The 19,220-nt window shown below is 43.1% G+C and overlaps 2 long non-coding RNA genes across 2 annotated transcripts; one reads left to right on the forward strand and one right to left on the reverse strand.

The window, feature by feature from the left end:
- Positions 1–476: 476 nt before the first annotated feature.
- LOC147253854 (uncharacterized) lies at positions 477–11,241 on the forward strand. The gene is made up of 3 exons (XR_015118606.1): positions 477–591; positions 6,983–7,138; positions 11,181–11,241. It is a non-coding gene; the product is annotated as an uncharacterized LOC147253854 (long non-coding RNA).
- On the reverse strand, positions 5,765–19,103 carry LOC147253855 (uncharacterized). The gene is made up of 3 exons (XR_015118605.1): positions 12,795–19,103; positions 11,679–11,758; positions 5,765–6,115 (listed from the first exon to the last, which is right to left on the reverse strand). It is a non-coding gene; the product is annotated as an uncharacterized LOC147253855 (long non-coding RNA).
- Between the last annotated feature and the right edge of the window lie 117 nt (positions 19,104–19,220).

Here is a 19,220-nt window from a genome sequence, read left to right on the forward strand (position 1 = left end):
GGTGCTTAGGAAAAGGCGCAAATAAATACTGACAGCTGCCCCATTCATTGCCACATCAAAAGGACAGTTCAAGAAATCCAGTACAGAAAGTCAACGTGAAGCATAATCGAAAAGGAAGCAATCTGAGCCTGGTGTCAGTGATGAAAACACACACTTACTGTATAGGGGACAGATGAACACAATTTCCCCTGGTATCAATTTGTTGCAGCTGTTTTGCAGGTGCCAGTCAGTGTTTTTGCTCAATATTGAAACATTTAAAATAATTTTGATTTCTTATCATTCATTTCAACCCAGGCAGACTAAACTAAACACACTTCCACCAAGTATTTCCTTAAATAAGAATAGTAATTGAATAATTAGCTGCGGTTCTATTATTTATTCATTTATTTAATAACCCCTTTTCTCTACACTTCCAGGTGACTGCCCACCAAGCCTCAGTGAGGAGCAGCTCAAGACCAAACGAAGAGGAGGCAGCTGGAGCCTTGCACGGTGTTACACTCATCCTCTCCAGCAGCTACCACCCACACAGGACCATGCGCGCTGTGTGAAAGTGTCTGCCACTAGCGTTACTTTGAACGCATGCAAACTGAGGTGAGCGCTGAGTTACTGCCGAGGCCCAACAATCATGCCCTGATAGCACAAATGAAAAACAATAGCCACTGAAAGCAAACAAATGAAGGTAAAAAGAAGCAGAACTAAAAAAAAAAAAGGGGGGGGGCTTCCTAACACCACAACCTGCCATCTCTTCTTCTTTGTCCGGGGCGATGCAGTCAGTCGGGCCACTGACCACAGGGACTGTGATGTGTAATTACAGCGTGAACCCTGGCTGGACCTTCCATACCCGATGACTCCTCCACAATGTGTGTCAGCTCCCCCGATGCCCGTGACCTCTACACACAAACACACACACACACACAAACACACCTCGTTAGCCACACCGGCATGAACCCACCACTGCCGTCATCCCGGTTGGGGGTTTTAGGGTTGTTAGAAGCACTGAGGCATGCTGGGAGAGAGAGACATTGGACCAGACATCCCTGTTGATCTCTGTCAACAGGGGCTCCTGCCGGTCATTGAGGTCCTGGGTTATCATGGAGTTTTGAAAGGTGGTGTGGAAATGTTAGGAGTCTTTGGGAAATTCATTTATTTTCCAGTTCTTTCAGGCTTTATCTGCATGGAAACTGGGATTTTAACCGAGACATGATTTCATCCACATCACATAAGATGAGTGCAGCGACTGCTGGTGCAGTCAATAATCACTGCAATCAATTGGAACACCCATACTGACACAGCGTCACAGCGTGATGCATCTCTGTTTTTTCATGAAGGTCTACTTTTCTTTCTCAACAACGCAGTCTTTCAGGCTTTTGAAATGACATAATTTCCATAGAAACTGCTGTGATTGTGCTGCTGCTGGCCAGGTCCATACACACACACACACACACACACACACACACACACACACACACACGTATGCATGTACCCACATAGGCCTTCTGACTGACAGCATCACGTATGTCTTCAGTGTGTTCCTACTGGAAGGGGGATACGACACTCCTACTAGGCTGTGTGTGTGTGTGTGTGTGTGTGTGTGTGTGTGTGTGTGTGTGTGTGTGTGTGTGTGTGTGTGTATTGCTCTGTTGCTCTCTCGTCTCTTTCTGTCAAGATGCTGATCTCTCTGTTGAGAAATCAATGGTCCCCCCCTCCCCTGCTCCCCCCTCTCTCCATCCATCCATGCATCCCTCGCCGTGCTCCTGGATCTAACCCAAGCTCAAGCTGTTAGTCAATCTGCTGTCCACACACAACACATTTTGGGAAGTGCACTTATTTGCTTTCTTGCCGAGAGTTAGATGAGAAGATTTTTACCGCTCGTGCGTGCGTGTGTGTGTGTGTGTGTGTGTGTGTGTGTGTGTGCGCGCACTGAATAAGGCCCTACCACCAGCAGGCACCTGGATGCAACAGGAATAGGTGAAACATGTTAATTAGTTTTAAGCTAGTTATTTCCCCTGCTTTTCAGGCTTAATGCTAAGCTACGCTAACCTGACTTGGTTTTATGTTCACTGCACAAAGGTGAGATTGTATCAGTCTCTTCTAGATCTCGGCAACAAGGACTTTTAGTGTTGACAGTTCTTTGTTTTAAGTTTAGAACAAATTCTTTCCAGTTGACGAATACTGAATTATCACACAACCTAAAAGGGTACAAATGCTTGTGATTGACAGGAAGTACCATTTTGATGGACATCTGTGTCCCCCTCAAGTCCCTCTCTGTTGGTAAAAAGCATACCTCTGGTGTCTCGAGGGCCTGAATTTTACCCTTAAGTTATCATATGTAGCTTTGAGGGAATATTTTTTGAAAGATTATCTGTTGTGTTCTGCGGAACAGAACTGCTCTTGTCTCATGTCTACCAGTACATTCCAGCATAGGTACATTGTACATCCAGTGACTGTCTACAGGCCCCTTACACAGGATGCTTTCTGGACGTGCCGCTGTGAATCAACGGGATTCATCTGCTGTTTTATTACATTTTGGTGTCTTGCTGCAGGGACCTGTTCAGCAGGAAGAGCATTAGCAAGGGTCGGCCTCGGATGTGATAAGGCCTGGTTTGTAACAGGCGTTACAGCTCATCCAGAAGGTGCTGATGAGGTTTAGTTAAGGCCGTGTGAAGGGCGCTCAAGGTCTTCCATATCAAACGGAGAAAATAGCTCCTTCAAGGACCACTGCCATGTTATAAAAAGACCTCCAGGCCCGCCCAAACTGTTGCTGGAAAGTTGAAAGCACACAGCTGATTTAAGAACTGCTAGTTTTGATCACCTTTCCTGTTCTGTTCTTAAACACAGTGTCGCAGCTAGGTTCAGCTTTAGCTGGACACGTTAATTAATATCATCCAGGCTGCAGATCATGTGGCAACCGCTTCTAAATGTTTCTTGAAACGATGTTGAATCCTCTTGCACCTGCTGTGGCTCTAGTTTCTGTCAGTCTTTCATTGCTATGCGGTCATGCTCTTTGGCAGTGACACCTTTACACTCTCCTTGAAGATTTTTTGTGAGATGTAGAAGAAAAGTTCTTTTTAGTTTAAAACAGTTTGCTCTGGGTCATTGTCTTGCTCAAAGTCCCAAGACTCTTTCCACCTCAATCTTGGCTGTCTGACTCTGAGTGAAACACCTCACTCCCTTTTCCCACGGCACACACCTGTGTACACCTGGGTCTTTCAGATCCAGGTAAACCTGCAAAAGTAGATCCCTTTTACCATTGCGATGAGATGAGGAACTTGATAAAAATCTATTTTCCTGATGCTTCCTGTTTTACTCAGCAAATGCCGTAACCACACCAGAAAACAGCGAAAGGTGTTTTCCAAGTGGCATGGGACAGTGGCACCTCAGGCTTTGGTAGCTGTACTAAAAGCAGCATGGAGGACAGCGACATTGTTTCTGCTTTTTTCCAACGTGTTGCAAACTGAATGATGTTCAAGCATCACAGCTTGAGTACAGATGGGTTGAATCTGTGGTTGAGATGACACGAAGTCATACGTGTTACTCGTTACAGGATTCCATTCCTCCGTGTATGTTGGTAATAGTGGAGCTCCGACCGCTTGTAGCATGTTTGCATTCGAATAAATTTGTGTCAGAGATTGTAAGTGTGACCACGTTCACCCCGGTTTTGCACAACCATCAGCGCTGATCAGACCCGTGAGTGAAAGCTGCTAAAGTGGGTGTTGGCTGGTTGGCCAGTGGGAATTGGACTTACGCTGCGTGGATCATCTGCAGATGTCCTGATTCCCTTGATACCTTCAGTGGCTCCACAGCCTGATGGAACCTCCACCGTATTTTACTGTAAGTTGAATGCTCTTTTCCTTGTCATGTCATTGGTTGAAAGCAAACTGATGCTCAAAAATTCCCAGAGAGCTGGTTTCACCTGACCTGATCTCATCAAGTATAATGACACTGCAGCACTCACGCTTGTCTTGTTTTGTGGTCAACGTTTGGGTTAATTGTGGACCTTCAGCAGAAGAAGTCAGGTCTCTATACAAGGGGTTAGTGTGCAGCTGAGGGTGTAAAATCCAGCCCGCCAGTTTCCGCTTATCACCGTGTTCTGAGGGCACCTCATCAGTTTGACAGGGAAACTTCTTGATGCCATTATGAAGTGACAACACAGGAATTTGAAGGCCCCTTTGCCATTGTCTTGTTGCCTTTGGCTTCTTTTATTGGTTATAAAATGTCATTCTCAAACGGCTGCTTTTTACTCACAAGCATCCGTTTGTGAATTTATTTACTCAGCTCATGCCAACAGAGTAAGACACAGGTGAGTCTTATTTAATTATTTTTTAATTATTTAGAGGCACTAAATCCAATTCCCTCAAAGAGGCACTAATAATTGTGTCAACCATATATACTTTATCTGTTTTTTTTTTAAATCCTTCAATTTTTGCAATTTGAGATTTTTGTTGTCGTTGTCACTCAAGAACTTTGACCATTTTATCAAATATCAAGATGAATTCAAACTGCTTCAATTGCATTGATTTTTAAGGATATTTTACTTTGAATGTTGTCAGTAATTCTGATCATGGTTTTATCACAGTGCTGTAAGACTGCATTCATTTCCAGAGAACATTAGGAACAAGGCAACAAAGCTGTGTACTATCAAGATACATTTATTACGTTCATATTTCAACGAACTGTAAAACTGGATGCGGTACATACTGAAGCATACAGAGTATAGCTGATAGATTATTTTGTGTCTGATTCCTGCTGCAAGACAAAATTGGTCACGAACAGTTTTAGTCATTTACAACTGTTTAATATTCTTATGCACACGCTAAAATATAACATACTGCTTAACCTGGAGAGAAACTGTGATACTTGATAATTCTGTTATATATGGTCATATATATGCAAATGTAAATCTTAAATCCATGCATCGTACTCTGCCAACATCCTCCATGTCTCTTCATGCCAGTTCCCCTGCAGTTAGTTACCACACAGTGAGCCTTACACTCATGATGTGTAGGACGAACCTCCAGCTTCAGTTGTCTTTTGTGATCTAGTCATGTCCATGTGTGTGTGGTTTCCTGCCTCTGTGTGTGTGCTTGCTCCTGTGTGTGTTTATTTGGTGGCTGTGTGGCAAGTGAAGGTAAATTGCTGTGATTATGTGGCAGTAATTGAACAGGGATGGTGTGTTTAATTGAGTTGTTGTTTCCTGATGTTTCTCTGTAGTAGCAGGAGCCGCTGCGCTGACAGGTGCCTCGTCTCGCCTCACAGAGATGAGAGGGTTTCAGTGCTGCCACGTATGCATTGTTCTGTCTTTTTTAGCTGTATTTCTGTGTGTTTGGGCTTAATGGTGTTTGGCTGAAGGATGTGTGTGGATTTTTACTGTAGGAAGGTCCTCTGAGCTCTGGCAAACTACATTCTAAATGTTTAGAAAGATGCATCTTTGCGTGTGTGTGTGTGTGTGTGTGTGTGTGTGTGTGTGTGTGTGTGTGTGTGTGTGTGTGTGTGTGTGTGTGTGTGTGTCAAACTGTTTTTGTTTACAGGGTTACTTGAATACGTGTGTAAGGGATTGCACATGCATTTGTGTGTGTTTGCTTGCATGCGCTGTTTGTCATGCATATGTGTGTGTTTGTGTGTGTGTGTGTGTGTGTATGTGTGTGTGTGGCTCTATCTGATCTGCCTCCTGGGCTCTGTGGCCCAAATCAAATGGTAACATCAGTTTCAGAAACATCAATTTCACCATCCTACCCCCCCCCCATCCCTCCCAGCCCACATCCGCCTCAGCCCCTCTCCTTGTCTAATTTCTTTTCTCCTCTTGCTCTCTCTCCTCTCCCCACCACCCCACCAGCTCCTCTCCTCCTTCTCTCCTCGATGTCTTGCTCTCTGTGGAGCAGTGATTACGTTCCTCCTCTGAACAACAGTGATCTGAGGGCTGTGTGTGTGTGTGTGTGTGTGTGTGTGAGTGTGAGTGAGTGTGCTTGGTGACTCGTTGGTGATCTGAGCAGCCTGGCGCTGGGTATTGTGCGGTGTAATTCACGGACGACGTCTCCAGATGAATGCCTCCATTCACAATTACAGCCTCTCCATTAGCTGCAGCCCTCACCGCCTTGTTGTTGTCTTTTCTTCCTCTCTGCAAAAAAAGAAGAAGCAATTAAAACAGGACAAAAACAAACTAGAACACAAGCAGTGTACCTGAAAATAGAAAAAAAAACAACAGCAAGGAGAGCGGCTGTGAGCGAGTGGTTTGTGTGTTCAGATGCACAAAAGTCTGACGAATTTCAAGATATAGTTTGATTTTCCATTTACACTGCAAGTGCTAATTGTCTTCACGAGACGTTTCAGTGCTTCTCTTGCACTCATCAGAAATGCTTGAAAAGTTTGTTTTTTTAAGTTTTTTAAGTCATTATGTTGTTTCTAGGGTTTTTTTCTTCATGCACCAACAGTATGAAAGGTCGCATGAACTTTCACTTAACCTTTGTTATATATTAAATTGCAATATTTGAACAGAAAAGGCCCATTGCATGCTTTTAAAAATGTTCAACATTTAAATTTCTTGTAAATTCAAGGTAATGTAGCCGGGGTGCTCGACAACCCCGATATCTAAACCTATTATAGGACATAACCATGACATTCCTCAGTAGGAGCATAATGTAAATAAAACAATTCTTTTAATGCAGCGGAAAATTTGAATTAACTTTAAAAAAAAAAAGCTCTGATACAGTCAGGCCATTATCAATGAAACAAAATTACGTTAATGCTGCACTGTTTCCAGTAATTCCCTCGTGCAGGTGAAGACAATTTGAATTCAGAATAAGAATGACAAACTCCGCCACTGTTAATGAAATGTAGAGAGGTAATAAATGAATGTAAATACATGGAAAGACTATTGCTGAACCAGCACACGTTATCAAAAGATGGAGTATCATTTAATGAAACTAGCGCCGTGCTCTTCTTTCAACACATCCTTGTATTTTGACTATTTCTTTTACTTGAGGAGGTCCCCTGCAGAGCATTGGGTCCATGGTGTTGCGTCATCCTGTCCCTCAAAGCGAGCCTGTACCACAGGGAGAGTTACCCCCCTCTGCACCTGACTAAATGGGCTACCAAAGGGAGAGAGCAAGCTGCTGACATCTCCGTCCCAGCCAGACACAAGGTACTGTACGCAGAGTGAGAGCGCACACGTTTCACACATCACACATGCTGTGATTTACTATTCCAATAAATCACTGGTGCCGCCTAATTTCCTATGGATTTCAATTTCCCCCTGGACATATCTGCATTGATCAACTTCACGTGTAGGGATGTGCCAGGCGTCGCTCACTGTGACACTGAGGAATGGCTCATAGAGCCTCACACACACACACACACACACACACACACAAGTGTGTGTGTGTGTGTGTGTGTGTGTGTGTGTGTGTGTGTATGCAACGATAGGATTTGTGCACATGCAGCATTTCTGTTCAACGCTGTAATCACTGTCAAGGCTTTAGGATACAAATCCTTGAGTCTGAGTAATAACATCTGAAAATGTCAGAATCATACAGACAGAGATAGGGATCAGATGGGTGAATCAGGACTTGAGAGATTGTTATTCTGATCATATCTGCTCACAACACTGAGTCTGGGCCTGATTATGAGAAACAATTAAATTTCATTGTAGCTTCTACATTACTGCAGAAAAAAAGACCTGGGTTTAACTCCCCTTTGAAATTTTGTGGTCGACTTAATCATCTTTCAGCACAGTGTTTGAAGTGAAACAAATATAATTCACAATCACTGACGCCTTCTATCTGTGTCCTTTATGCTGCATTATCAGGCCAATTACAGCCCTTCCAGAAGGGTGCCGCTCCACGACAGGTAGCTTTGTCTGCTGCTGCTGACGTGACTTTGCAGGGGTGCACAGTCCTCCGGCTTGTAGATGAGTTTTGAGCTGCCATACGGAGACGATGACATGAGGCCTGACAATGTCTTTACCCCAAGTTCCTCCCCTAGAGGCGGATCTGGATGGATTGTACACGCAAAGAGGAGAAATAAATTGGAGAAAAGGATAAATCGATGCTTGGCGGAGAGGCAAACAGACCTTCCAACCCCTGGCCCAGACACACACATGCACAAATACACACGCACACGTACCACAGCATGGCTTTTTTCCTTGGGCTCTATTGGATTGGTATGCAGAGCTGAGGAGAGACGCTCAGAAAAAGACTTGGCCTACAAATGATGTCCTTTGTTTGATCCATTAGGTTGGGGGGGGGGGGGGGGGTTGGTAGATGGGGAGGGTCGTCCCACCGAGACGGTGGAGGGGCTGGGAAACAAACATCTCTCGCTCTCTCTCTCTCATCTGAAGGAGAAGAGAGAGACCCGCTCCAGCAAAAGCTGGTTGTCATCTGTTTCAGTTGATGAGCTCGAGAGCAGAAAGGGTTTCTTTGCTTGAATGTATGGGCAATCTGTGCATCGGAAGTTTTTAATCTGAAAGACTTTAAAGGATCTCTCCTCTTTAGCACAGCTTGGCTTCCATCACTAAAAGCACAGTCAGGCAATCAGACTGGCGCTTTATTATGTAACCGTAATGACAGGAATGTTGGCCAAAACTGCAGAACTCTAAATTTTAACAAATTAATCGTCACTCATGACTCAGTGGGTCTCATGCAACAAACTCATTTTTTAAAAATTATTCTTATCATCAGTCTCGTTTCCTTTCTTATTTGACCGCATGCCTCCGCCCAGACAACGTCAGCCGAACCTTGCTGTGTTGAACTGATCTGTGAGGGCTCTTCCGTGGCCATGCTGCACCCCTCCACCAGCTGTGCTCACCTCATGGTTTTTGTGTAAACTGCCATTAAAGAAACAAACAGCACCAGAGGGATTCCCTCCTTGGCGCGAGTAACTATTTATATAACCAAATTCTCAGCGCAAACTTCCTAGAAGTCTCTTGTTTCAGCTTGAGGGAACACCACCTCTTCATGAGTAGGTGCATGTTGTTGAAATGGAGATCTTCGTACTATCAGTGTCCTCAAATTCCTGTAAAAAGCTCCTATTTCTCACGTTCAGAGACAATTGTTGTTCGCTTAGACGTCACCCATGCGGTAAAAGACGAACTTGAGGGTGACTGATGCCTTTTGTCAAGAATAAGTTAAAAGAATAAGAATTTACCAATACGAACGGCAGTATGGCGGCAACGGAAAAATATGGCAAGATTCTTCTTCAAGATTATGGACCATGCACACGCGGCTCTTAGCATTTTAGCATGCAGCCGCTCTGTCTAACCTCACGGCACTGGCTGGATTCACGGTGGACACTTGATCCGGTTTATTTTTTTATTTTACTGACACGCTTTTAAAGCACCAGTTCATTTCAATAAGGACATGCTTCCGCTCATAGCCGCTGTGAGAAAGCACAACTTCATGTTCACCATCAACATGGTGGTCTTAAATTGAGTGTCCTTGAACTCTTGCCTCAGAGCGCGTGATTCTTGCACGAGGCCCGCCATTGCAGGACCATATCTTCCGGATTCTGTTAAATCTAAACTTAAGTCGGGTTTCTGCTCCATCACAGCTCACCCTGAGTACACTCCGCCACTCTGTCCTTATTCCTCTGGTTCCAGAGACGCGCTCTATTTTCAGCCCTTCACTAGCACACAACGCCATTTATTTTAGCTAGGGAGTTCTTTCGCTCCATGTCTTTTTATAGTTTTGTCGTTCACACTGTACTCCCCGCTGTGCTTCTATTTTCATGAATGCTGTGAGAAATAATTGAAAGCGCTGTATACGCTCACGCTTGTTGCCGCGCTCCCACTTCCCCTTGCCTTGTAAAATATTGTATCACTGAAACCCCTGCTGTAAGCTGCTGGCTCCGCACTCCTCACAACTCTGAGATGTTAACACTCAATGAAAATTTGAGCCTAGATCAAATCTTCACCGGCGCCTGAATGTGGCTCCCATGGACAGAGCCAGTTTTTGATTGATTTCAAATTCCACTGTTTGTCCTTGTCTCTTTCCTTGAGAAAAGCCAGTTGATTTCTCATGCCTTGTGTGTGTTCTCATGTTCGTTTCCTTCACAAGGAGGGGGAGGGAATGTCAAAGGACCCACAGCCTCTGCTGCAAGTTGTGTTGGTGTGAAGTGCAACAGACGGAGGTCCTCAAGGAGTCTCATCACAAATAATGCACCACTACATCTCCTAATAAAATCATGGCTTATTAGAATAAGATCAAAGGGACACTACGCTGATTTTACACCTATTTTTAATTGCCATGGGATCCGCCAGTCAGCCTGTGAAACATTTGCATGTTTTCAACTGTTGTTCTTGAGGAGCTTTAGTTGATTGTACAAACATGGAGAATGAAGTTTGAAAGTTTGGGGCGTTTATTTACCACGTGGGGTGGATTCCAACATAAATACGCCATTATGGGAAATGTATTTCAACATTTTTGGAGTTGAATTCATATTTGGGCTCCTTCAAACTGCAGGCAAATCTGATTTGTTTCTACAATCAGCTCTCTCTGTGTCCACAGTATTATTTGCAAGTGAGTAAAAGAGGGTTTTTTTGTGTGTAAAGACATCACCAATCTGTCAACAAGACACAAATGTAAGGCAGACCATTTCTACAGAGAGATGGGTTGCGAACGACACAGACGGCACTGCCAGTCCAAATCAGATTTTGGCAGATATAGATTGCATCCAGATTAATGTTCCACAGTCTGAACAGCCCAAAATACATTTGGAGGTAAGTCTGAAACATGATTAGAATCAGATTTTTTTTTACAAATGCGTCTCAGTCTGGATGCTCTGATGCTCAAATCCATTTCTCCATGGAAGTTTGTTACCTTAAGTTTAAGTCTCGTCGATAGATTGGTGATGTCTGGACACATCAAATTGGATTTAATCGCCTGCAAATAGCAGTGTGAACAGGAACAAAGCAGATTTGCCTGCGGTCTGAACGAAGCCACAAGATTCAGCATTTCAGGCTCTGCTGCTTTGATTTGTATCACTTTTCTTCTTTTGTGTTTCCAAACTTAATCAAAGCACAGCGCTGTGCAGCCAGAGTTCCGCTTTGATTCAGTAGATTCAATGACCCTTGAAATGATCTTTCATTATCCTGAGTTTCATCCTCAGAACCTGGACCTGTGGTAGTATACATTTACATGACATCTACATTTTGATCAGTTGTCCTTAATAGCCAACATCTGTTCCATTAGCCAGATGTGACAGAGCCCTGAAGACACGGTGTTGGCTAATCAGACCATCAGCAAGCCTTCGACACCGGCTGTGCAGGTACGACGGTTGTTTCTGTGCTGACTTTTCTCTCGCCCAAACAATGAATGTTGCTATTTGAACACAAAGGAACGGAAACTATATTGCAAGTCAAAGTGTTTATGTGCACAAATATATTAACAAAATATCTGTATCTTGTGAAATATACCAATGCACACGTGAACGTGACACTTTTCTGTATCCTCTGATCCTTGTGCGTTTTACAGACATAATCATGAACTGATCAGTAAAAAAAAAAAAATCTATTTGTCGATTCAATGAAAACAATTGTTAGCTGCAGCCCTGTTTTTTTCTACTGTGTGCTTCTGCAGCTTCTTCACATATCTTTAATATTACAGACAGATGTTGTCCAGATGTGCTCCCTGCTGCTCTGAAGGAGGTTCATAGAACTTCATCATGGCAACCAAAGATCCGGACCTTACCCAGGCAGATCCTCGAAGGTGGTCGTCTTGATGCGAGGCAGGTGCAGCAGGTAGACTCCTCAGATCCAGGAGCAACTGAACTGAGAGGCAGAGGAGGGCCCAGGACAGCCGGTAGAGAACCGAAGAGGAAGAAAACATGAACCATGATCAAATAAAGACTTTCCACAGAGCAGCAAGGCAGTTGATCTTGAATCAATTCCACGTACAGTACTTGGACGGCATGTCTCAGTGTCAGCAGAGATTATTTATTGTGGATTACTTACATGGTTTTGAAACTCAATGACTCTCACGCCCACACAAACACATACGCACACAGAAATCATTCCCCCGAAAACAAATAGTTTCAGAAGCACATCTCAGCACTTCTCTTCCCCTGCTCGTTTGCCTCCAGAAGTTCCAAAGGTTAGTGAAAGATGTGTTTGTCTTTTTCCACTTCATTGAAGGGTGAATTCAGCTCAGCGCAGTAAGAAATGGATTACCCATTCATTAAAGGGGCTGTGTCACTCCTCATTGAGTTGGACAAATAACAAATTAATTCCTAGCCGCCTAATTTCTCTCTGTTCTCCACTGAATTCCGATAACATCAAATTACCGATCACAGCCACGCGAACTCCCTCAACTTTTTATCAATTCATTAAAAATGTGCCACAAAGGAGATGCAGAAGATGATTTTTTTTATTTTATTTTGTTGCATGCTTCCTTTGCCACCTCAATACTTTGTAAACAGAAATCAACTGATGAGTTTCATTCAAATTAGGATATTAAAAACACCAGAAACTGATGGAAAAAGTTACTCTGCAGTCGTTCTGAAACTTTGGAATATATCAAGGAAGAAACAAAAATGTAATCACGTTTTTTTTTTTTCCCCAAGTCAAGAGCAGGGCGAGACAGTGGTGTTTTGTAAAGTAGCAGTACTGTATTGACAGGCCAGTATTGATGTTTCAATTAGAGCAGCGTTACATAGTGCCGCAGCATGGTAACACGGTGCATCTCCTGCCATCTGCTCTGCCTCCACGTCTGACGAACGAGACACGTGGGGCTAATCGAGCCGCACATGAGCGATGGGATCACGAGATCTAACACACATACACACACACACGCTTCTCTTATACGCACGTCCTTATGCAGAAAAATGGGTGGTGGTGAGGAGAGGAGGGTGGGGTGGGTGGGGGAGCTCCTCAGCCCTGCTGTTTAAACACCCTTCAGAAAGCCTGTGATTCCTCCCCTTCACATGTGCCTCACGAGCAGCCAGCAGGTTATTTCACCGATGAGGAAGACACAAAACATGCCAGATGCACAAGTTAAAATTCTTCAAAAGCTCGTCTGACGCAAAGACAGGAAAAAAAACAAAAAAAAGGGAACTGCTTCTGCCAGGTTTTCCCGTGCTGGGTCTGAAATTATGCCCGGCATTACTGCCTGCCAAACCACACGAATCAAAGACCTCATTGTGTGGATTATCTCGTTAATCTGTTGATGCCATTGAGTAGTATTGCAGGTGTTAATGTGCCAGGCTTTTTTTTTCCTCCTGCTCTCTTATTGGGGAGGTGTAGCGTTAGGTTGGTAATCTGCTTTAAATGCTTTCTGGGGAATGAGGCACGTTGAAACGCAGCCAAGAGAACTGTGCTATCGAGAAGAGCTTTCTCTTAATACAGCACACAGACGGGCCTGACTGAGGCTGCAGCACTGATGCCAACGGGGATGAGCTACTGAGCTACACGCCCCACGCCACTTGTTGAAATGTATGACTCTATGAATAATGAAAGAGGGAAAGGAGAGTGATATTGCTAAAGCAGTCCCACAACGACATCTATCACAGAACTGCCTCATTGCTCCTCTTCTTCTGTTTCCTCGCACACACACACGCGCACACAAAAAAAAAACAAAAAAAACCCTCAAAGTTGTGTGTCTTCAGAGGAGCAAACCAAAGCTGAGCTCTGCGCCTGCCTGAACTGATAGACTTTCGAGGTGAACTCCTACACCGGGCAGAGGGTGAAAGAGAGAACGATAAAGAGACAGAGAGTGAAAGGCACAGAAAGAGAGGTAATCCTCCCTTTTTTCTACTCCCTGGGGTGGTCTCTTCATCCAAGGCCTCAAAAAGAGGGACAGAATACACCTCCCTGCTACAATGGAGGGGACCCACAGGGGTTGTTGCTATCTGAGGGTCTGTGCGCGTGTGTGTGTGCGCGTGCGTGCGTGCGCGTGCGTGTGTGTGTGTGTGTGTGTGTGTGTGTGGTGGGGTACAGCTTTAAGCAGGCCTTTGAGTGGCCTAATTGCATTGGAATACAGCAGTCTGAGAGCTGGCTCAGATCACGGCGGGCTGCTGGAGGGGTTAGCGCCCGCACATCGACAGCCACACTCAGCAAAAGAGCCATGGCACAATGCATACAATTAATGCTCTCCCTCTCGTTAACTCTCACTCCCCACTTCTACTTTCCTCTCATTCTCTTCCTTCTCACCCCATCTCTCCCTCTCCCTCTCTCTCTCTCTCTCTCTCTCTCTCTCTCTCTCACTCGTCTCCTCTCTGCTCAGTATGTCGTCATCAGCCGCTGCATTAATCCGCCCATACAGCCTGTCAATCTCCCTCTCTTTGATGCACACAAGAATTACAGTAGGGATGAAAGGTGTGGGTCGGCTGTGGTTATGTAAGATTTGCAGCAGGCCTCAGAAACGAATGATTGATATCTGAACAGCTTATCTGAAATCAAACATCAACGATATGACATTTCTTATCACGGCACCAACTGATCAGTGCTTGATGCAAACTACTGAATGTTGTGCCTCTTATGTTTGCAGCAGCAGTCCACAGTTCTATCAAAGCAGCATTTAATCAGGATATCTTTTGTTTTGCTGTTTTGTAAAGCGTCCTTGGATTTCTTTAAAGATGCTATATATATCTGAATTTTTATTATTAGGCTATTGTTTATTTGAAATGTGATTGATTCAATTTCTTTATTTTCAGTTTTGTGCTGTGTGATGTATTGTGACGGAGGGTATGGATTTATCCATTTAGTCATAATTGTTCTCAATTAATCTTTTTATATCTTCGTGGCACCGAATTTGAGATTATTTCCTCCTTTATCTCCTGTTGAGTTGCTCCACACCGAGGGATTGTCCAACGGTGGCTCAGAGCTGAAACAGCCAGTGGATTAGTCGAGTTCCAGAAAATTAATTGGAACAATCGTTGTACGTATCGCAGTTTAAGGCAGTTTTTTTTTTTCAAATAATGAAAATTAAGTGACAGTTTTTACTATTGTATTCCATGTTCAGTCACTCAGTCAAAGTAAATAGTAGGGTGGAGGGGCATTGCCTCCCAATTTCCTGACACTGAGCAGAGCCATCGATGGAATGATAAATCCAGAGTACTGGACGGATGAGAACTGAATGAAAGCAACTGTTCTACTTGCAGTAATGTCAGCGATGTAAAGCATGAATGCTGTAACAGACCGGCTGTAGTTATGACAGATGTGCTGAGAGGACTACGTCTCTACTACAGACAGGCGTTATATTAATGTAGTCAGACACAATCTGGAGCCCCTCTGCTCCAGTTTGGACTGCCCTCGACTTTAAATGGGACTCAGTGGACTGTGGGTGGAACGATCAATAATTTTAAAAACATATCATATTTAACCAGCCCCTCCTTTGATTTTCTTCATTACACGAGCCGTGTCTTCATAAAATCTAATTATTTCCGCTCACAGGACGCTTTCTAGTGAGAAATTGGCAGAGGGATGAGAGCTGATGTATGGGGAGACAGTCGCCTAATTAGAGCGTTAGAAATTGAATCTTTACAGCACATGGGTCATATAATTATCCTACTGTTAATTTAACGCTTACATTCTCCTCTGTTCGTTTTTATTCCCATAAATGTAGGTTGCCAGTGACCCTCGGTGTTCTGCATTGTGTTTTTACTGTAGAAGAGGAGGCGGCATGGCCCCTAACATTGGCCCCTCTGAGTGATTGAATAACTGAGGACCCTGCAGTCCAAATAACAAGGCTCGCATCATTTATGCATTGTTAAACCATGTAATTGAAATGAGCCGTAGTTTGCATATTACACCATTAAAATAATGTGCTTTGCGTTTCTCCCAACACGACCATTTAAGCCTGTGTGGCGATGTGGTAATTCCTTGAATTACAGCCTAATTACCACAATGTTCTTTTGATTTGGCCGATTTCAATGTTACGCCACAATAATGTTCAATATTACCAGAATGAATTACTGAACCGTGCCTGCAAACTTTTCCTTGTATGACTGGAATCCCGGCAGCTTCATGAACTGTCACTCAGCGAGACTCAGGTCCATAAAGGATTAGCAGCCTCTCAAATGAGATATATTAAAGGCCCAATCAGGGAAATTTACTTGACGAGGCGGAGTTACACGTGTAAGAGAGCAGGTTGTCTGTTGGTCAACTGGTCATCAAAGGAGGCCTGGTTTACATCCCGGTTATAACAGCCTTTTAAACAGAGCGGCTGCGTGAGAAAGCGTGCCAACTAACTAAACTGATTCAAAGTAGAACTTGTCTGTTAATTACAACTTCTGATTTTATCAGAACACTTGGGTGGATTTGGGTTGTACACTGTGCCTTTAATAAATTATACATTTAATCTAAAAAATTTGACAGCCATTTTATCATTTGAAGTGGTACATTTTATTTCACGTTTATTTATTTTTTTATTCACTTTTTTTCCTTCTTCCCCAGTATGAGGAATCTTTATTTAGCCACTAAAGCAACATGAAGACAAAAATGAAAGTTGCATTTCAGCTTGAAGGAAACTCACCCAGAATGGAGAACATTTTTAATTAGCACTCGCTCTTCGTTACGGGCCCTGTTTTGTCGACAGATCTCAGTCTATATGTGTTGCTACAGAGTGACGTGTGTCCCCGTGTGAACCTTTGGAATAAATTAACATGCCTGTTCATTTTTCATTGAATTTATATCCAGTGCACAGTGTGAATCTTTTTTTTGGGGGGGTGGGGGTGAAAATATTTCTTTGATAATTGCTTTGTTTTTTTTCTTTCTTTCTTTCTTTCTTTCTTTCTTTCTTTTTTATAACTGGCTTTTAATTTTACTACAGAGTCCAAGTTATTAAATAAAGTGTTTAATTACAGCTTTGGTCGTTTGCATATTTTAGAAGTTATAAATTGCAGATACTGAACTGTCTGGATTGATTTATAGGTTTAATTTGTGGCCATTGTGTATCTCTTCATTTCTACTTGATTGAATTGTTATAAAGGCCCTCAACCAAGCAAACATGTGTTTTATTGCACATCTGGAGACGGAATTATTATTAATGCCTTCTAATATTTAATACCGAGCCCCACAAGTTAGGAAGGTGAAGCATCGTTCTGTGGTGGGGGGGGGGGGGAACTTTTGTTTGTGATTTTTTTTTTTTTTACACTCTTTACTTGATCTCAGTGGAGTGTGAGGAGCAGCTTTGAGGACGTACATAATCTCTCTCATCTTTTTCAGTTTTCTACCCCTTTCTCCCTCTCTGGGCTCTATGCTCTTTACTCCTCCCTCCTTTATCCCTGCGAAGGCTTTGTCCCCATGGCAGAGAGCCTCTCTAAATAGAGGCCTTTAGATAGTCGAGGAACAGGGAGGGGGAGGGAGCAGCAGTGACGCGGCTGCTGTTGTTTCATTTACCTCTCCCTATGGCAACCAGCAGCAGTCGGCCAGGAATGTCCCCCTCTCTGGACAAAGTCCTGGTCCATGAAGCTGACACTGGGGGGACGACAGCTGGGTCAGGATGGAAATCTGTCCTCCCCTAGTCCCTGAACTGGACTAGAGGCCTGAGTCTGGACTTAATCTCTATCCTCACTTCTGTCCCTCTTCATGCTGGATGATGAACAGCCGGACAGGTTTTTGTTGTTTGTTTGGGTTTTTTCCCCGTACTATTAAACTGTAAAGTAGACAAATCTGAGTCCTGAAATGATTTCAGGATGTCTGTGGTGATGTAAATACTCCTGAAGCTCCTCTGATGGTCCCATAGATCCTTTAGAATGTCATAAATAATCTTTTAGGAGCACATAAAATGCTCCACACTACAGATGTGCCAGCGGAACACTTTGAGGAATATGTGACTTATTGTGTGTTTAAGAAACAAATATCTGAGTCGGTCAAGTGAAATAAGCAAGCTCAGCTTCAGGGTTCATTTGTCAGTGGTGCCACTCCTGCATCAAAGCAGGCTTCTTCATTTACTTTACAGCTTATTTGGACCCAAATGTTGACTTCTTGTTGTTGTTGTTGTTTTTAACTTTATTGGCCGTTAAAAGTTTTGAAGTTAAGACACATTAAAGAAATCTACATTTACAAGATGTAACGGAGGTAAATATATTCACTGAACCTCCTGTGGTGTTGCTAAAAAAAATGGCTAATGAATGTGTTATTCATAAAACGGATTTTTAAAAGGTTTGTACACGTGAAGAGGAACATGACGACTATGCAGAAGTCCCAGTCTGAGTCAAAGTCTAGGATCTCAATTTGAATAAGTGTAAAACTCCTGAACTTAATGTTTAAAAGCTCAATAAAGAAGGAGAGTTGCTTTCAACAAATAAAGTTCAGCAGTTCCACTTGGAATTGAATTAGTGAAGTTTTGCTACAGGCTTCTGTTTAATCAATTTAATTGAAGTGTGTCCCAGCTTTTTCCTTCACTGAATATCTGGATTTAGAAAACAAACAGTTCCTATTATGGATTCATGTCTCCTGTGTCCAAACACACAGCCTTTATCTGAGCTGTGCAGAACTGTGGTATTTAATATGTTATTATGTCAGTATGTCTGTTGTTGTTAACCCAGTCTGAATACTTTGTAATTATTATTATTATTATTATTATTATTATTATTATTGTTATTATTGTAGTATCTGTCCTAGCATCTGCTTCTTTTTTCACTTTAATTTACAGTATTTTAATTTCAAAGTAATGGTAGGTCATATTTAAGGTTGTCAGTCATACATGCAAATAGCACAAATAAATGCACACATACGAACAGAATTGTTGGAACACTGCAGCACACCCACAACATGTAACTGGATTTCTCTTTCAAATCTATAATATTTAATATATTACAGATTACAATAAATATGTATTTGTATCGATATATATGTATATATAGATATATTTGTAGCGATTAAAAGTACATTATCTAACAAATCAGAATGATGCACAAACGTTTACTACATTTAATATCATAGATGTGCTCAGGATTACAGCCAATGAATAACGGATAAATTCCCTGGAAAAATATTTTACAGTCTAGACACCACAGCTTTCCAGCCGGGGAAAGCCTGGTCCGATGGCTCTAGTCTACCTACGTCTTGATAGTTCACGATTAGCAAAGTAAATCAACTGTATCTTACAGTTGCACTGCTGATCCCGGTGCTCCGTCTCCCCAAGCTGCACTCCGACTCTCGCTTCCACGGGAGCCTCAACTCGCACCCCAATCAACAAAGAGAGAAGCGCTTGTGGAGTCTTCCCTGCAGCCAATCGGCGCGTCGTTGCCCCTAGCAACCACGTCCATCATCCTCGCGCGCCCAATGAGCG

Source organism: Aulostomus chinensis, chromosome 11 (genome assembly GCF_037954235.1).
Source record: "Aulostomus chinensis isolate RoL2024-O1b breed Wild chromosome 11, RoL_Achi_v1.0, whole genome shotgun sequence".
Classification (NCBI taxonomy): Eukaryota; Metazoa; Chordata; class Actinopteri; order Syngnathiformes; family Aulostomidae; genus Aulostomus; species Aulostomus chinensis.